Source organism: Tursiops truncatus, chromosome 11 (genome assembly GCF_011762595.2).
Source record: "Tursiops truncatus isolate mTurTru1 chromosome 11, mTurTru1.mat.Y, whole genome shotgun sequence".
Classification (NCBI taxonomy): domain Eukaryota; kingdom Metazoa; phylum Chordata; class Mammalia; order Artiodactyla; family Delphinidae; genus Tursiops; species Tursiops truncatus.
Window position 1 is genome coordinate 90,284,687 of NC_047044.1, and position 15,093 is coordinate 90,299,779.

General features: G+C 39.4%; 1 protein-coding gene across 7 annotated transcripts in view; it reads left to right on the forward strand.

Annotated features, from left to right (window-relative positions):
- The window catches only part of EPS8 (EGFR pathway substrate 8, signaling adaptor), a 206,080-nt gene that overhangs the window by 78,980 nt on the left and 112,007 nt on the right, over positions 1-15,093 (forward strand). Inside the window, exons 1-2 of one of the 7 annotated variants that reach the window (XM_073789007.1) lie at positions 8,752-8,777; positions 12,694-12,782. The exons of 2 other annotated variants lie outside the window; for them this stretch is intronic. The gene's annotated coding sequence lies outside the window, so the exon portion shown is untranslated. Of the gene's footprint in view, positions 1-8,751; positions 8,778-10,406; positions 10,435-12,693; positions 12,783-15,093 lie in introns of those variants that run through there. 4 more of the 7 variants (XM_073789006.1, XM_073789008.1, XM_073789012.1 and 1 more) reach the window with 4 other exon arrangements.

The window sequence follows — 15,093 nt, forward strand, 5'->3', positions numbered from 1 at the left end:
CAAGAATTTAATAACCACAGGGGTGTGCTGTAGTTTTCCATTGAAACATAATTTTTTGTTTCTATTGACACCCCCATTTCTATCAAAGGTATTCTAAGTAAGACTAATTTGTTTGCAGAATAAGTCTATTCTCATTAAACTTGGCCTGATTATTTACATCAGTCCAGCAAGAATAGTGATTGACTATATATGCTCTTTTTTTTTTTTTTTCGGTACGCGGGCCTCACTGTTGTGGCCTCTCCCGTTGCGGAGCACAGGCTCCGGACGCGCAGGCTCAGCGGCCATGGCTCACGGGCCCAGCCGCTCCGCGGCATGTGGGATCTTCCCAGACCGGGGCACGAACCAGCGTCCCCTGCATCGGCAGGCGGACTCTCAACCACTGTGCCACCAGGGAAGCCCTATATGCTCTTTTTAAGTCTGCTTTGCTGGGACCACTTCTAATAAGGAATCTCAGATTGGACTTTTAAAATCTTTCCAGGATTAGGAAACCAAGCCAATGACACCCTCAGCTTTTGCCTGTAACACATATAGACTTGGGTGAATTACACTGTTCTCGAGATCCCCAAAATATCCCGAGGTTCCTGGGTCTTCCAGGAAGTGACCTTCCTTACTCACCTGTTCAGGAACCTTATAAGCAAGGTACCAGGCTGGTTTTTGAAGGGGAGCTTTATACATATATTGGCTCCTTAAATTAAACCTTAGTTCCTTAAAGCTGTCTGGTCATATCTGATTCTGTGCACATCATTCTCAGACATGACATTCCAGTCCAAGCTTTGCTAATATAGCCAATATTTACGATTGTGTCCTGTTACAAGGAGAACAGATGCTTATTGAACTTATGTGAATAACTATATTGCCTTGAAAATAAGAACACTCATGGAGGGTTTTCTAATTCTGGAGGGCTCAGGTAGGGAGAAGAGATAATTGCTTCAATTCTGTTAACAAAGGTGTAATTCACCAGATTGCTGTGAATTATAGGTAGCTTAAGAGTAAAGAGAAAAAGATTTCTTTACATCTGGAAGATGTAACATTAAAGAACCAGCAATGCTTCAAACAAAAGTCATAAACAGTCAGTTCATTCAGTCCCATGTTCTGCTTCATCTTTGATTAGCAGTTCTATGAATCCATCAGCTTCTGCATTAGTTCTGGAAATTCTTACACAGTCCAGTGGCATGGTCTCAAAGTATTCAAGTTATGCCATTATGGAGTGTTCTCACAGTAACTGATTGTAAAAACGTTAGGGGAAGAATCAGAGTAAAACAATAACTGTCTGTGAATGACAAAAGACTTAAAAACAGTCATGGTTAAAGTTCTTATGAGAGTTCATTTGATAAGGAAATTTAGTTATTTCTGTGGCATACAGCAATTTAATACTCGGGCAAATTATTGACAAGTATTGACACATTTCTATGAACTTCACACAATTTCTGAAATACTTACACTAATAGGATCTATCCATACACATAGAACCTATGAGGGTTTATGATCACGTCTTATTTTACAGTCCTTCCCATGTCATTTAAATTCCAAATAAACCTAATTATTTTAACGCCTCTCTTTTATAAGATAAGAGACAAATCCTTTGAGATTTTCCAGGAACCCTCTGGGAAACTTCAAAATTAGTTTGAAGTCTAAAAGACTTCGGGATTTTTGTGATAAATATCAAATAGGATCACAGATCATTATGAAATACCTATTTAACCAAAGTGAAAAGAAGATTTTAAAGGCAAATACAGAAGGTTACGTAGCTGTGAACAAAATTTAGGTCTTTTAATTTTGAGGAGACTCAGCTTTCTTAAATAATTAGTGACCTGATAAAGATACTGTGAAGCGCAGGAAATTATTCTAAGATATAACATCTTGATTTCTGAGGCAGATTACTTAAAAAGGTAAAGAAAACTCAGAGAAGTAGTGACGTTTTTTAAGCTCTCATTTATTCCTGACAGTTAATCAGGCACTGTGCTGTGCTCTTGACAGCATTATTTCATTCAGCCTCTATGAAGAAGATTCTGTTATTTTCACTTCATAGACAAGCAAAAAAGACTTAGTGAAGTAATTTGGCCAAAGTCATACAGCTGTGAGTAACAGGGCTTACCTGTTGTGCACATAAAGTCAAGTTCTTTACATTCTATTGCCTATACTAATGATTTGTTTAAGGTCATGTAATACAAAATTGTAGAGCCAGGGGAAACAATTAAGGTTGTAGGTTTCAAATCCATGGCTCTTTTGACCACAACGTGCTACTCTTTTTAAAATTTATATTGAAGTATAGTTAATTTACAATGTTGTGTTAGTTACAGCAAAGTGATTCAGTTATACACATATATATATACACACACACATATATATATGTATTCTTTTTCAGATTCTTTTCCATTATAGTTTATCACAAGATATTGAATATAGTTCCCTGTGCTATACAGTAGGACCTTGTTGTTTATCCATTTTATATATAGTAGTTTTGTCTGCTGATACCAAACTTCTAATTTATTTACCCGTCCCCCAGCATGCTACTCTTGACATAGGTTTATTTCGTCTATTTTCCGTAGCCCCACATCAGGAATACGGGGGAATTAGAGACTAGTGTTAGAGCCATCATTAAAAGGTCTTGAAACTGCAAACTAAAGAAAGATTAAGAATTGGTTTGGAGAATCAACATTTTATCGACTGAAAATAAGTGACCCCTAATATTTTGCCCAACCAGGGTAACCGTTCATTGTATTAGCACTTTTCCGCCGAAGGCCATAACTAAATTCTGCTGACTGGGCAAACTCTAGTCCAATGATCTTCGAAGAAGTTAAATCACTTTTAAAACTGGTATAGCCTCCTGCATTCAGCTTCGGTGTTTGTGCAGGGGGTTTTCTTTGCGTGACGGCAACTCTCTGTGCCACTGGCAAGGCCTGTCTGATTTAAGCCCCGTCTGCCACCCCCTATTTAGTGGTAACATACCGGCTTCAAGGATCATTTGATGTGCAAATTTAATCGCAGGCTTTATTTTCGAAGGATGCCATAGGCTATATCATTTTAACAGCTATTTACACAGCTTTCTCTAAACTGCTGCTCTGAAAACGGGGGTTTCATTCTGTTTACTGTAATGCTGCCTGATTTAATTTTTCAAGGCTCGTTGCTCAGTATTAGCTTGTTAAAGTATATACAGGATGGTTCTGTGCAGCATTTCAGAGGGTACATGCTTTGAAATGAAACTTGGGCATTTCTCCTGATTTTTTGGTAAGACAGTACCTTATCAGCATTCAGTTATTTTCAGTATTTGCTGGTTTACCCCCTCCCTTTCATCCTCCCTCCCTTTCTTCCCGGTTCTATAGCACATGATTATAGGTTAGGAGAAGTTAAGTTATGTTATCTAGCTAATGTGATAATTTCCTGACTGTTACAGAGTTAAGGTAAAAGTACTCTGGGAAAGGATTGGTACTCTTACTAGTAAATGTCTTTTTCTTTCCAAATGGCACTTAAGAATTCCAAGGCACCCATGATTTTAATAGGCTAAAGTAGTCCTATCATTTTTTTTAGACTTTAACTTTTTGTGGAAAGCATAGGTTTGGGGGATGACGTTATAAGTTTAAAAAAATGCTGTTTTACAAGGAACATCCTATCAGTTCTTTTGATATGCCTTCACGCAGCCAGTTACGTGGACTGGCAGCACCATCTGAGCCAGGTGAAATGAGGAAGCTCTAAGTGAAATCTTAATGATGGGAAATATTGGTACTGCACGCCAAAAGCTTCCATTTTCCCTGCCTCTCAGAAATTCTTTGTGTCTATTGTGTTTCGGCGGAGTCTGTATTTAAATGGGAAATTTTCAGCAGAAATTGGAGGCTCTGTAAAGTGTTTCTTTGTAATTTCTGAGGTGAATTTATAGACGTCCTCGTGCAAACTAATGTTTTTCCTCATTTATCATTAGGTTTTCTGACTATTTGGTAATTTTATTTTTTTCTGAAAACTTAACCGTTTTATGTTGAAAAGAGTAAAACTGCCAATGGCTGTGTTTTAGCCCAAATCTAATTAAGTAGATTTTCTATTTTTAAATTTGAATTAGGTAAGTGTTCTAGAATAGATGTGAATGAGAGTTTACAAATTGGTCTCATTGATCTCCTTTTACAGGTGAGGAAATGCAGCCGGAGGGAGGTTAAGTTACTTGCCCGGGTACAGAGCTATTCAGTGGCAGACCTGGGGCATAAACACAAGCGTTTGGTTTCCCAATGCTGAGGTCTTCACACTTTCCAACTTCTCTTTGGTTATAGGACATGAATAGAAACGAGAAATCACTTTTTTCTTTTGTTTTCACCATGTTTTTTTCAAAATTTTGTTGGCTTTTTGATTGAAATTGCCAAATAAAAGTGTGACTTATTGGAACTTTACAGTGATTTCTAGGTTGAAAATGACATTTAAAGTCCATAATCAAGTAAGTTTGTGTGATGTTTTCCAAATATATAAACTTTGCCAATTTAAGGCAAAACTACCATTTTATTCACTTATATACAATTACATTATTTTGCAGTAATAATGAGTTCATTTTTCTTAAATCAGTACTTTCCTAACATAATAAGAGACTTAAGCCATCTGTAGACTTAAAATTGAATTATGATCTCACTCTTCTAAATAACTTATGCGAAGAATGAGTATTGTTGGTCCTATTGTTTGTATTTATTCACCCCAAGAAGTGCCCATTTATATGTTTCTTCTCTTTTTATGTTTTCTACCTTTAACCCAGATTCTATGTCCAAACCATAGCTCTAAACCCGTAGTGACTCATTTGATCTTTTTTTATATGAACAAATTGGTTCTTTCTCTCGTTCACATGCCATGCATGTTTGCCCTTTTGTATGCCTATAAAATGTTAATAATTTGACATGATTCTCCCCCAATATGAATTTTATTGCACTGTCATTCCTCTTCCAGATAAGTTGTTAGAGCATTTGGTTGGTCATTCTGCCCATATGAATTCAACTCCCTTAGCTTGTATGTAATTGAGATTTGACATATACAATTTAGAGTTTAGAAACCTCTTTTGGATTCTCTCATATTTGTAGCACATTAATTTCTTACTCCCATTAAAAAAAGGTTTTAAAGTTAGAAGGAGAAGAAGGGTTGGCTTAGACCCAGCAGATTGTGATTCTTAGGAGAGGAAGGAATGAAAGACATATTGAGGAACTGAGAGTGCAGTTCTGCTTAGGTTTCCAAGATGAGTGGATTGTAACAGTGTTAATCCATTCTGCTTGGCTGTCCTAACAATTTATGTAAATGACTTCATGTCTTTTTGGATCCAGTGGGCTTAGTTTGATAGGTTTTGCTATAACTTATCTTGTCTGCCTCTATATTCGTGGTTACAAAGTGTGGAATGTAGGGCAAGGTTACCAGTAGAGATGTATATGTGTGTGTGTGTGTGTGTGTGTGTGTGTGTGTGCGCGTGTGCATGTGCGCACACAATTTCCAGCTTCCTTCAGTAGTCATGGAAAAATGTACAGCAGTCGAATCTATCACTTTCCAAATATATAATATTTCTCATGACTGCTTCTGGTATGCTGCCCTATATTAGAAGGGTAAGGGAATCAACAAGTACCCACGAGCCTTGCTTAGATTTGTCCCATGTCATTGGCGTTCTGAGTGTGTATATGAATATTATTTTAGTCCATGCAGTTTTTTTATTATTATTCTGGATAATGATTAGTCATATACCAGCCTGTACCAGATTAGCCTTTTATAAAACTATCGTTAACATCTTTACCAATGATTCAGGACTAAAAGACGTATCAGAATTATATCACTGGGACATGGGACAAATCTAAGCAAGGCTCATGGGTTTTTGTTGATTCTCTCCCCTTTCTAAGATAGGGCAGCTCACCAGAAGTAGACATGAAAAATATGTATTTGGAACGTTATAGGTTTGGTTGGTTGCTGCACATTTTCCCATGACTATTAAAGAAAGCTAGAAATTGTATACACACACACACACACATATACATCACTGCTGGTAACCTTGTTGTTTTTTTTTTTTTGATGTTGGGGGTAGGAGTTTATTAATTAATTAATTTATTTTTGCTGTGTTGGGTCTTCGTTTCCGTGGGAGGGCTTTCTCTAGTTGCGGCGAGCGGGGGCCACTCTTCATCGCGGTGCACGGGCCTCTCACTATCGCGGCCTCTCTTGTTGCGGAGCACAGGCTCCAGACGCGCAGGCTCAGTAGTTGTGGCTCACGGGCCCAGTTGCTCCGCGGCATGTGGGATCCCCCCAGACCAGGGCTCGAACCCGTGTCCCCTGCATTAGCAGGCAGATTCTGAACCACTGCGCCACCAGGGAAGCCCTGGTAACCTTGTTTTAGCAGGGTATTAAATGTGCCTGTTAACTTGCTATTGGGAAAGTAAATGTCTTAAAAGAATAAATGGGCCTATTTCTAAGCAGCAACAGTTTTGGCATTTAGCAGATCCACGGCCTAAAAGCTTTATCTTCAAAATGACAGGGGCTAGAATTGGAATACCCCATAAGATCCTTTTTGACTGTCAAGTTCAGAGATACACTGATACGTTGGGTTGGAATTTTTGTGATTATATTGTTCATTTGGAAAAAGGGTTTCCCTTCTACTATCAAAGAAAGAGATTACATTAGTACTTTCTGCTGTTCTCCTGGCTGGTTTCAAGGCTTTCTTATTCTTTTCACTTCCTTGACAGCACTGCCCCATATCCTGCCCCCCCCCTTTTTTTTTTTTTCTGATGCTCTTCTGTTGTAGTCGGAGTTCCCCAGGATGCAGACTCTGAGGTGGAAATTAGTGCCCTGGAAGTTTCTTAGAAAGTGCTGTTGAGATCAACCGCTGTGGAGTGGAAGGAAGAAACCAGCCCTGGGCAGAGGGGACGCTAGGCTGCCCTGTAGTCTTGGTGGAGATCTGAGCCCCTAGAGGCTCTAAAACTGGGATGGTGCTTCACCATTGTCTCCAGCTAGAGAGAGGGGGGCAAGCCTTTATATTCCCCACGTCAGCCAGTCTTTGGATGTGGGCTGCCCTGGGAGGGGAGCATGAACTTGCAAGGGGAGACTTCAGCCAAGGCCATTCTGAAGACAGCTGATAGCTGAGGCCCGTATGCTGGCAGCACTGCAGCAGCTGGGGAAGAAATCCTTCAGTTGTGAAAGGGGATCTGGGTCGTACATCACAGTTTCCACTCCATCTGTTTTGCAAGGGTGCTGGAGGTCTCCCAATGGCTTGGGAGATGGGTTGGAATTTCCAGAATGAGGAGTTGTAGGGCAGAGTGGCCAGGAGGTTGAAAAGTGACAGAGAAGAAAAGTTGGTGTGAGTAGGTTCTGTCAGATCATTGAGTTCTGGCATTGATCAGTGCTTTTCTAAACAAGCCTAAAAATCCTACCTATTTATAGTGATGCTGTTCCCTTTTTTTTTTTTTTTTTGCCGTACGCGGGCCTCTCACTGTTGTGGCCTCTCCCGTTGCGGAGCACAGGCGCCGGATGCGCAGGCTCAGCGGCCATGGCTCACGGGCCCAGCCGCTCCGCGGCATGTGGGATCTTCCCGGACCGGGGCACGAACCCGCGTCCCCTGCATCGGCAGGCGGACTCTCAACCACTGGGCCACCAGGGAAGCTCTAAAGTATTTTTATGTTTGTTTATTTCACATACTCCAGGGATATCACAAGCCCAGGAACCTTTTTTTCTCTTTTTTTCTTAATTTCTTAAGCTTGGAGATTCTCATACAAATAAGATTCAGACTTCAGAACTGCTGTGACACAGGCTTAGGGTTTTAATTTCTGGTTGTAAACGTTTCCCCTGCCCTCTCACCCAGATTCTCAGAGACAAGTTCCACTGAGGTCTTACTAAGACAGTGGGTGGATTTGTCCTGCCCCCTCACCAGTTTTCAGTTGTGATTGCAGCCCTTTGACAATGGCTCCAGTTTTATGGAAGCACCTCAGAGCCAATTTTATGCCCAACTTGTGTGCCCAAGATCTCTTTTTCTGTCCCTATATGGGCATCAGGGTTGCTACAAATGGTTGGACAGGTTGTATCCTGTGTTGAAGAAAAGCCGGGCCAGAAATTTAGCCTAACTCTGCTCTCCTGAGAGAGAACTTTCTTCTGATCCCATTCCTTGAGGGGGCATCTCCTTACCAATTTCAGTTAGACCTAAGAGCTATAAGAGAATCCAGTGATTCTTCCTTGGCGGCTACAGCGGGCAATATTTGCGTTTGTGCTTACTACCACTTTGGCCATCAGTCTTAGCTTTGGTTTGGCACCAGGGGGTTTTTCTTTACTGCAAGTGGAACTGTGTATTTAATTTTTAAAATGCGTTACTCTTTCTCATCTTTTCTGTGTTGTTTATTTATGGTGGAAAGTCTTCTTCATTAGCTCAGTTGACCATATTGTAGCACCTGGAATTCCCACAAGTTACTTATTAACCTCTCTTCCTCAGATATCACCTGTTTAAAATGGGAGTGATAATAGCCCACCTGTATGGCGTTGGTGTAAATTTAGAGCACCTAGTAATTTCCCCATCAGTATTTGTACCATGTAAAGCTTTACCACTTTAGGGAAGACTTGGAAATGTAGTGGTGGCTGTGTTGACTTACTTAACAAGAAGAGGAAGTCTTAGTTAACGCCCTGGAGAAACCAGAGAAACTTTGTTCAGTGTAGCACAATGTCGAAACTGAAGCTCCGAGCCCCACCCTTTCTGATGTTGATGTGCCAAAGGTCACTTGGCACAACGAGTGAACAGAGAGGAATGTCCTCTCAGTATTGCCTGGAGGATCGCTCAGAGGAGCTCTGCCTGGATTGTGAGGGTAGGTAAGCTTGAGTTTGTGAATGTTTTCTTTGCTAAGGAGGGCTCTCAAAGGCGTGATTATCATGGAGTATATTTGTAGACCTTGAAACATGTGGTAATGCTTTTAGTCCCAATAAGCCCTTTGACAATATTGTAAATTCCCATTTGGAATTCCAAGTGGATTCTGAACTTGGTGAAATTGGTACTCCAGGTGCGACAGGGCCCTGCCTCCTGCCTCCTGGCTTCTTGCTTACAGAGATGGGGATATACAGGATTGATTTCCTCCCCTTAGGTCATGATGGTTAAGAGACTAATTCCCCGCCCCCCCGCCCCAATTATAGCTAAGAAGAAATCTGTTGACTGTTAACAGTTGGGAAAGCACAGATATATCATGTTTTCTTAAAATTGCTTTAAAATTAATCTGGTATGCAAAATACTGTGATTATCCTATAAATATTAACTACTTTGGATTGTTATACACCGTTAGTTGTACTATGAAAATGTGCTTATTACCAAGTTCAGTTTTCTTAGGTTGTTATTGGCTTTGAGTCCACAGACTTAACACTGCCAAATTTCTGTGTAAACATTTTGCTTGGGACCAAAAAAAGTAGTGAATATGTGTATTTAAAGTGTTTTTTTTTTAATCCATGTATATTAATGGATCTTGTAAATGTTTAAATAGTCAATTAATGGAATTTTTCAAAAAACAACTCTTTCCAAAAATCCATAATTTTTTATAAAACTCTTTCATAACACACCATAATTTTATATGTAGGGTGTTTTAAATAAAAAATTTGAGCTTAATGGCAAATATATATAATTCTCAATACATAGAGATCTAACTATTTTTGTAGTTCTTATCGATTTGCTTGTTACATTTAACATTCAGGAGGAGACTTTTTGTTCTCTTACTAATAATTAAGTGCAAGTATAAATTAAGATTTATACTACAGAAAAACAAAGGAGAGCTAATACTAGTGTATCACAATGTAGTACATAACAAAAGTAAATAACTGATTACATCAGTTTTGGTGCTGGTAAATGTAATGCCTTCTTGAGTTTGGGTACCATGGTTATGGCTGTATTGATCCTTTTGGAAATGGATTCTTGGCTATGTTCATTTTCCTGTAATGTGTCTATTATTTATTGAGACTCTCTATACCATAGGAGTATTATCAGTTCACACAAGTTTGAACTACTTATACAAGCATTGTTTGCAGCTTTTTGTCAGCTAAAAAAAATGAGGTTCCTTGAGATGTTTATGGATTTATTTATTTTTACCCTTGCTACAAAGCTTTTGTCAGCTTTACAGGCCAAAATTCCAAGGCAAATGTCAGAATCACTTTTAGTACAAATCTCATACATACTCTGGGAATCATACTCTGGGAATGGTATGTAAAATATTTTGTCTTTTGACACACCTATTCTCACCTTAAGAAGGATATCCCTGTACCTACTGTACCTAGAGCCTTTTAAAGGAGGTTTTTGGTTTTCAGAAGCTAAACTTGGAAACAGTTTCTTCAGTTTAAGTAAACTGCATATAAGAGGAAATGACTCTGGAGAGGATAAGATGTTTAGACTCATTTTCTATGTAAATAATTCTGAAATAAATTGTGTAAAGAGGTCTCCTTTTTGGTTTATTTTTCAGTGAAATCATGTGTCATTAATTCATCAAGGTAGGTATGAAGTTTACTTAAGGGAACTGCCTTGGAGTTTTAAGGGACTCCAAGTCAGCTCATTATATTTTAGATTTTTAAATAATAGCTTAGTTGAATTGCATAAAATTTTTGTGCAGGTGATATAATGAGGTAGATTATCATACATTCTTTTGATCATTTACGCTATAGGATAGTTCTAATTTAATTAAACCATTAAGTATTCTTTAAAACTTCTTTTTTATTTTAGAGTTGAGGTTTGTGTATGTTTTTAACTGTTTAATTTGACATGTGGATACCTAAAATGATATTTTCAGCTCTATGAAAAATTATACTTCTTATTTTAGTTAGAATTTATGAGCTTTGTATACAGAATCTTCTGTATACAATATACTAACTAAGTTTGGGAATTTGACTAGCTGAAACTTGTGGTAGTTTTAATTCTCAATGTATTTTCTAAAATTTTGAAGAAACATTAAAATATTGTCTCTCTGTACTTGGTAATGTAAAATCTCATTTGAAATGCTGTAGATCTCACATGAACATTTGTCCAAGAATGCCTTGCTTTTAGGAACATTGGTATACAGTTTCTTGAATCTTAAAAATACATTGTGTCAGATGTTTAGATGTAACTCAGAACCATATTATTTAACTTCACTATTTATATGATCCTAATGGTCAGATTTAAATATCTGACAATATTATTATTACTGTAGGTTGCATTGCATTCTTCGTCTTCCTTCATTGTTTCTAAAAAATACTTTTCCTTCATTTTGTAGGTAATTTTTCTTTTTTTTCCCCCACTTTTTTATACAGTTTGCCAGACCAAATGACACGGTTAGTATCCATTAAGTAGAGCCATGAATATCAATCTTGGACACAAAGCCTGGGATTGTAGTTGGGGAAGCCCTCCTGCTGCTCTGGCTTGGTGTCCAAAGACTCTGAATGAAGTCTCTTAACTTATTCAGGATCTCTGAAAGCCCTTTGGGCTCCCCATTGCCCATTCATAGCTGATGTTGCACTCTTCTGGTTAAAAGTTGTCTGTGGCTTTCCCATTTCCCATCATATCAAATTCAAAGTCCGGTACGTAACTTATCACTTGTAGTCATGTATCTTAATTTATGGCCTATACTTCTTTTTTTTTTTTTTTTGTTCAATTTCTATTTTTTATTTTGGCCACACCACGCGGCATGCAGGATCTTAGTTCCCTGACCAGGGATCTGTGCCCCCTGCAGTGGAAGCACAGATTCTTAACCACTGGATCGCCAGGGAAGTCCCTGGCCTACACTTCTTGTTCTTTATGCTTTACACCTCCATGTCCTGCTTTTTCCTTCACTCATGCCACAATAAGAAAGTCTCTCCCTCATATGCAAAATTTACCTCGTCCTTAAGGTCTACTAATCAGGCCCATTAAATTTCTCCTGGTCCCCTCTTCCAACATTGAAACTAATCTGTTTTGTACTTGCTGTATTTTCTTAAGGTGCTTCATGTTATGTCTTGTGTTACCGTTATTTTTACATGTGTTGTAATATTTTACGCCTCGTGCGTAGCATAGCCTAACTTTGAATGATCCGCTGAGCCGCGTCTCTGTCTCTTACTATGATGAGTTGGATGTGGTTTCATCTTATATCTCCTATGTTTCCATGTATTTAGTAGATGCTCATTGTAAATATTTGGCAACTGAATAAATGTCATGCCATGGCAGTGAGTAATTGACTACGAGGCATTTTATTCCTCTGTTGGAATGGATGTTTGGGGATAGCACATCATCTCCCCAGCAGGGAAAGCTGAAGAAACAATCAAAGATGCAGTTTAAAAATGATTTAGATTATGTGTAGTACTTTAATACTGACAAGGAAAGAACAACTTTTTCTAGGTAAAGCCTTTGGGCTGATAGGAAATTGAAGGGTAACACAGACTTTGGAAATAGTGACTATGGATCTGAGTCAGAGAATGTTTTTCAGGCGTTCACAGTTCGGGGATAAATACAGTCAGTTCTGCTATCATGCTTGTTTTGAAAATGAGAATTTATTCCTACCTTATTAATATTAGGGAACAACTTGAGTAGAATGTAAATTTCACATTTGTTATGTGTGATTTTATTTTATTTTCACGTAGTTGGTGAACACAGGCCTTCTCACCTAGCTGAACTGAGCCACATGGGAATAGACAAAATGCACACGCGCACGCCTCAGACACCTTCCAGCTCCCTGACTTCACTGCATATCATGAATCACAACCACCCATATCTCATTTTCATAACTTTCCCTCCAATTTCAGATAACCCTTTTTCTACCACTGCACAGTAACTCACAAGCTGCAGCCCTTGGACACGCAATTCCACAAGCACACTTCAAGTCTTTTGCAAGGTAAGATGCTATATTTATTATAGTTTTTATTTATCTTTTTAACCATTTAACGTATGAAAAACTGTGCTAGGGTCTTTCCTAGGCTCTTTTATTTTTTATATGTGTCCCTGACAGCTGTTTTTTCCCCTAAGTCCTGGGCTTTTCATGACATGAGTTTGCATAGCATCGTGATTTTTCAGGAACATATTATGCCGCATTATAACAGAACTGACTGTACTAATTGATAACATAGAGCGTGTGAACTGACAGTTCTCTCTCTTTCCTTCATTTCTACCCTCCCTCTCCCCGCTCTTTGAATGGTGAGAGACACTAAAAAAAAAAAAAAAAATCATCCCTGGGCTTCCCTGGTGGCGCAGTGGTTGAGAGTCCGCCTGCCGATACAGGGGACGCGGGTTCGTGCCCCGGTCCGGGAAGACCCCACATGCCGCAGAGCGGCTGGGCCCGTGAGCCATGGCCGCTGAGCCTGCGCGTCCGGAGCCTGTGCTCCACAAACGGGAGAGGCCACGACAGTGAGAGGCCCGCCTACCGCAAAAAAAAAAAAAAAAAAACCCTGTAAGAGGAACACAGTGCAACAGAGAAAAATGCCAGAGAACTTGTTTAACCAGTGTCGTAGAAAAAGGGTATAAAATTACCTGTGGAATAAATAGATATGCTTAGAAGCACGTAGAGACTGAACCTAAAAGACCAGGGACCAGTGGCTTACCCTTAAATAATAATAATGTTTAACATTTTGTGAGCCTTTACTATGTGCCTGGCACTATGGTAAGTGCTTGGCATGGATTAGGGCATGTAATCCTCACAAAACCCTATAAAGTAGATGTTATTACTGTCTTTGTTGTACAGATGAAGAAGGTGAGGCTTACAGGGGTTAGTTAACTTGCCCCAGGTCGATAATTCATAATTATCGAATCCCATCTGACTTCTGAACCGGAGATCTCAGTGGTCTCTTAGAGTACTTTGTAGATTATAAATAAATAACTTCCACATGTATTATTTCCTCTGCCCTCACCTGTGTCTGATTGGCATCACAGGCCGTCTTTTTACCCCTGTGATAGATGAAAAAACAAAGGTACTCAGGCTAAGAAATGCACAGTTTGTCAGAGGCAGAACAATAACAACTCGTTCTGATGCCAAATTCAGAGTTTTTTCCATTGGGATTATACGTGAAAAGGGAGAAAAATTGGACAGTTAGAGATCAGGTGAGCTGAACTAGGGAAGAGAAGAAGAAATGATTGTTTTGGAAGTTGGGGGGGAAACAAGTGAATTTATAACAATATATCAGAATTGGAAGGACAGAGCCTGATGGAGGATGGGCAGTAGGGGACCTCTAACTCTATGGTATAAGAAGCCTAATCAGATTCTCACCAAGGAGCTCAGGCTAGCACCAATTTCAACTCAGGATTATAGGGAGAGAAACCCGAGGTCATGAACATAAATTGGTTATGCTGTAAGTCCAGATTAGTAGTAGCCTCAAAAAGAAAAAAAAAAGAGGAAGAAGAGAGGTGACAATAGAGGAAAGCTTCAAAAGGCTCCGTTAGCACTTCTTTTACAACCTGTGATGTGTCTTTTTTTCTTTAGGTAGTCAGTTACTGTACAGCACTTCGCATATAAACAAGTGTTTAGTTAGTGTCTGTTAAACTGAAGGTTTGATAAATAGTTGAGAGAGCAACTTTTCAGTCAAGTGTTAAGAGCCTAATATTATACAGATAAGAGGATAAGGAAGGATTGATTAGCATCTGTGAATTTAAAGCAGGGGGCTAGCCAACTGTGCCCAGTCTGTTTTTCTACAAGCCAAGAATGGTTTTTACATTTTTAGTAGATTATTAAAAACAAAAACAAAGAACACTGAAGGAGACCATATGTGGCCCACAAACCCCAAATATCTACAACCGGGCTCTTTACAGAAAGTTTGTCAACCCCTGCCCTGAAGTATAGCCCATAAAGCAGAAAAAGTTAGACTTGTTTCCTTTTAGGAAATCAGATTAAGTAAATGGAAACTGGTATTATATTTCATAGAGGGCTATATTTTCATACGTGGACCTTTACTTTTTTTTTTTTTTTTTTTTGCGGTACGTGGGCCTCTCACTGTTGTGGCCTCTCCCGTTGCGGAGCACAGGCTCCGGACGCGCAGGCTCAGCGGCCATGGCTCACGGGCCCAGCCGCTCCGCGGCATGTGGGATCTTCCCGGACCGGGGCACGAACCCGCGTCCCCTGCATCGGCAGGCGGACTCTCAACCACTGTACCACCAGGGAAGCCCCGGACCTTTTCTTTTTTCCCCACATGTAGGAAGGCACTGATATTTATTTAGTA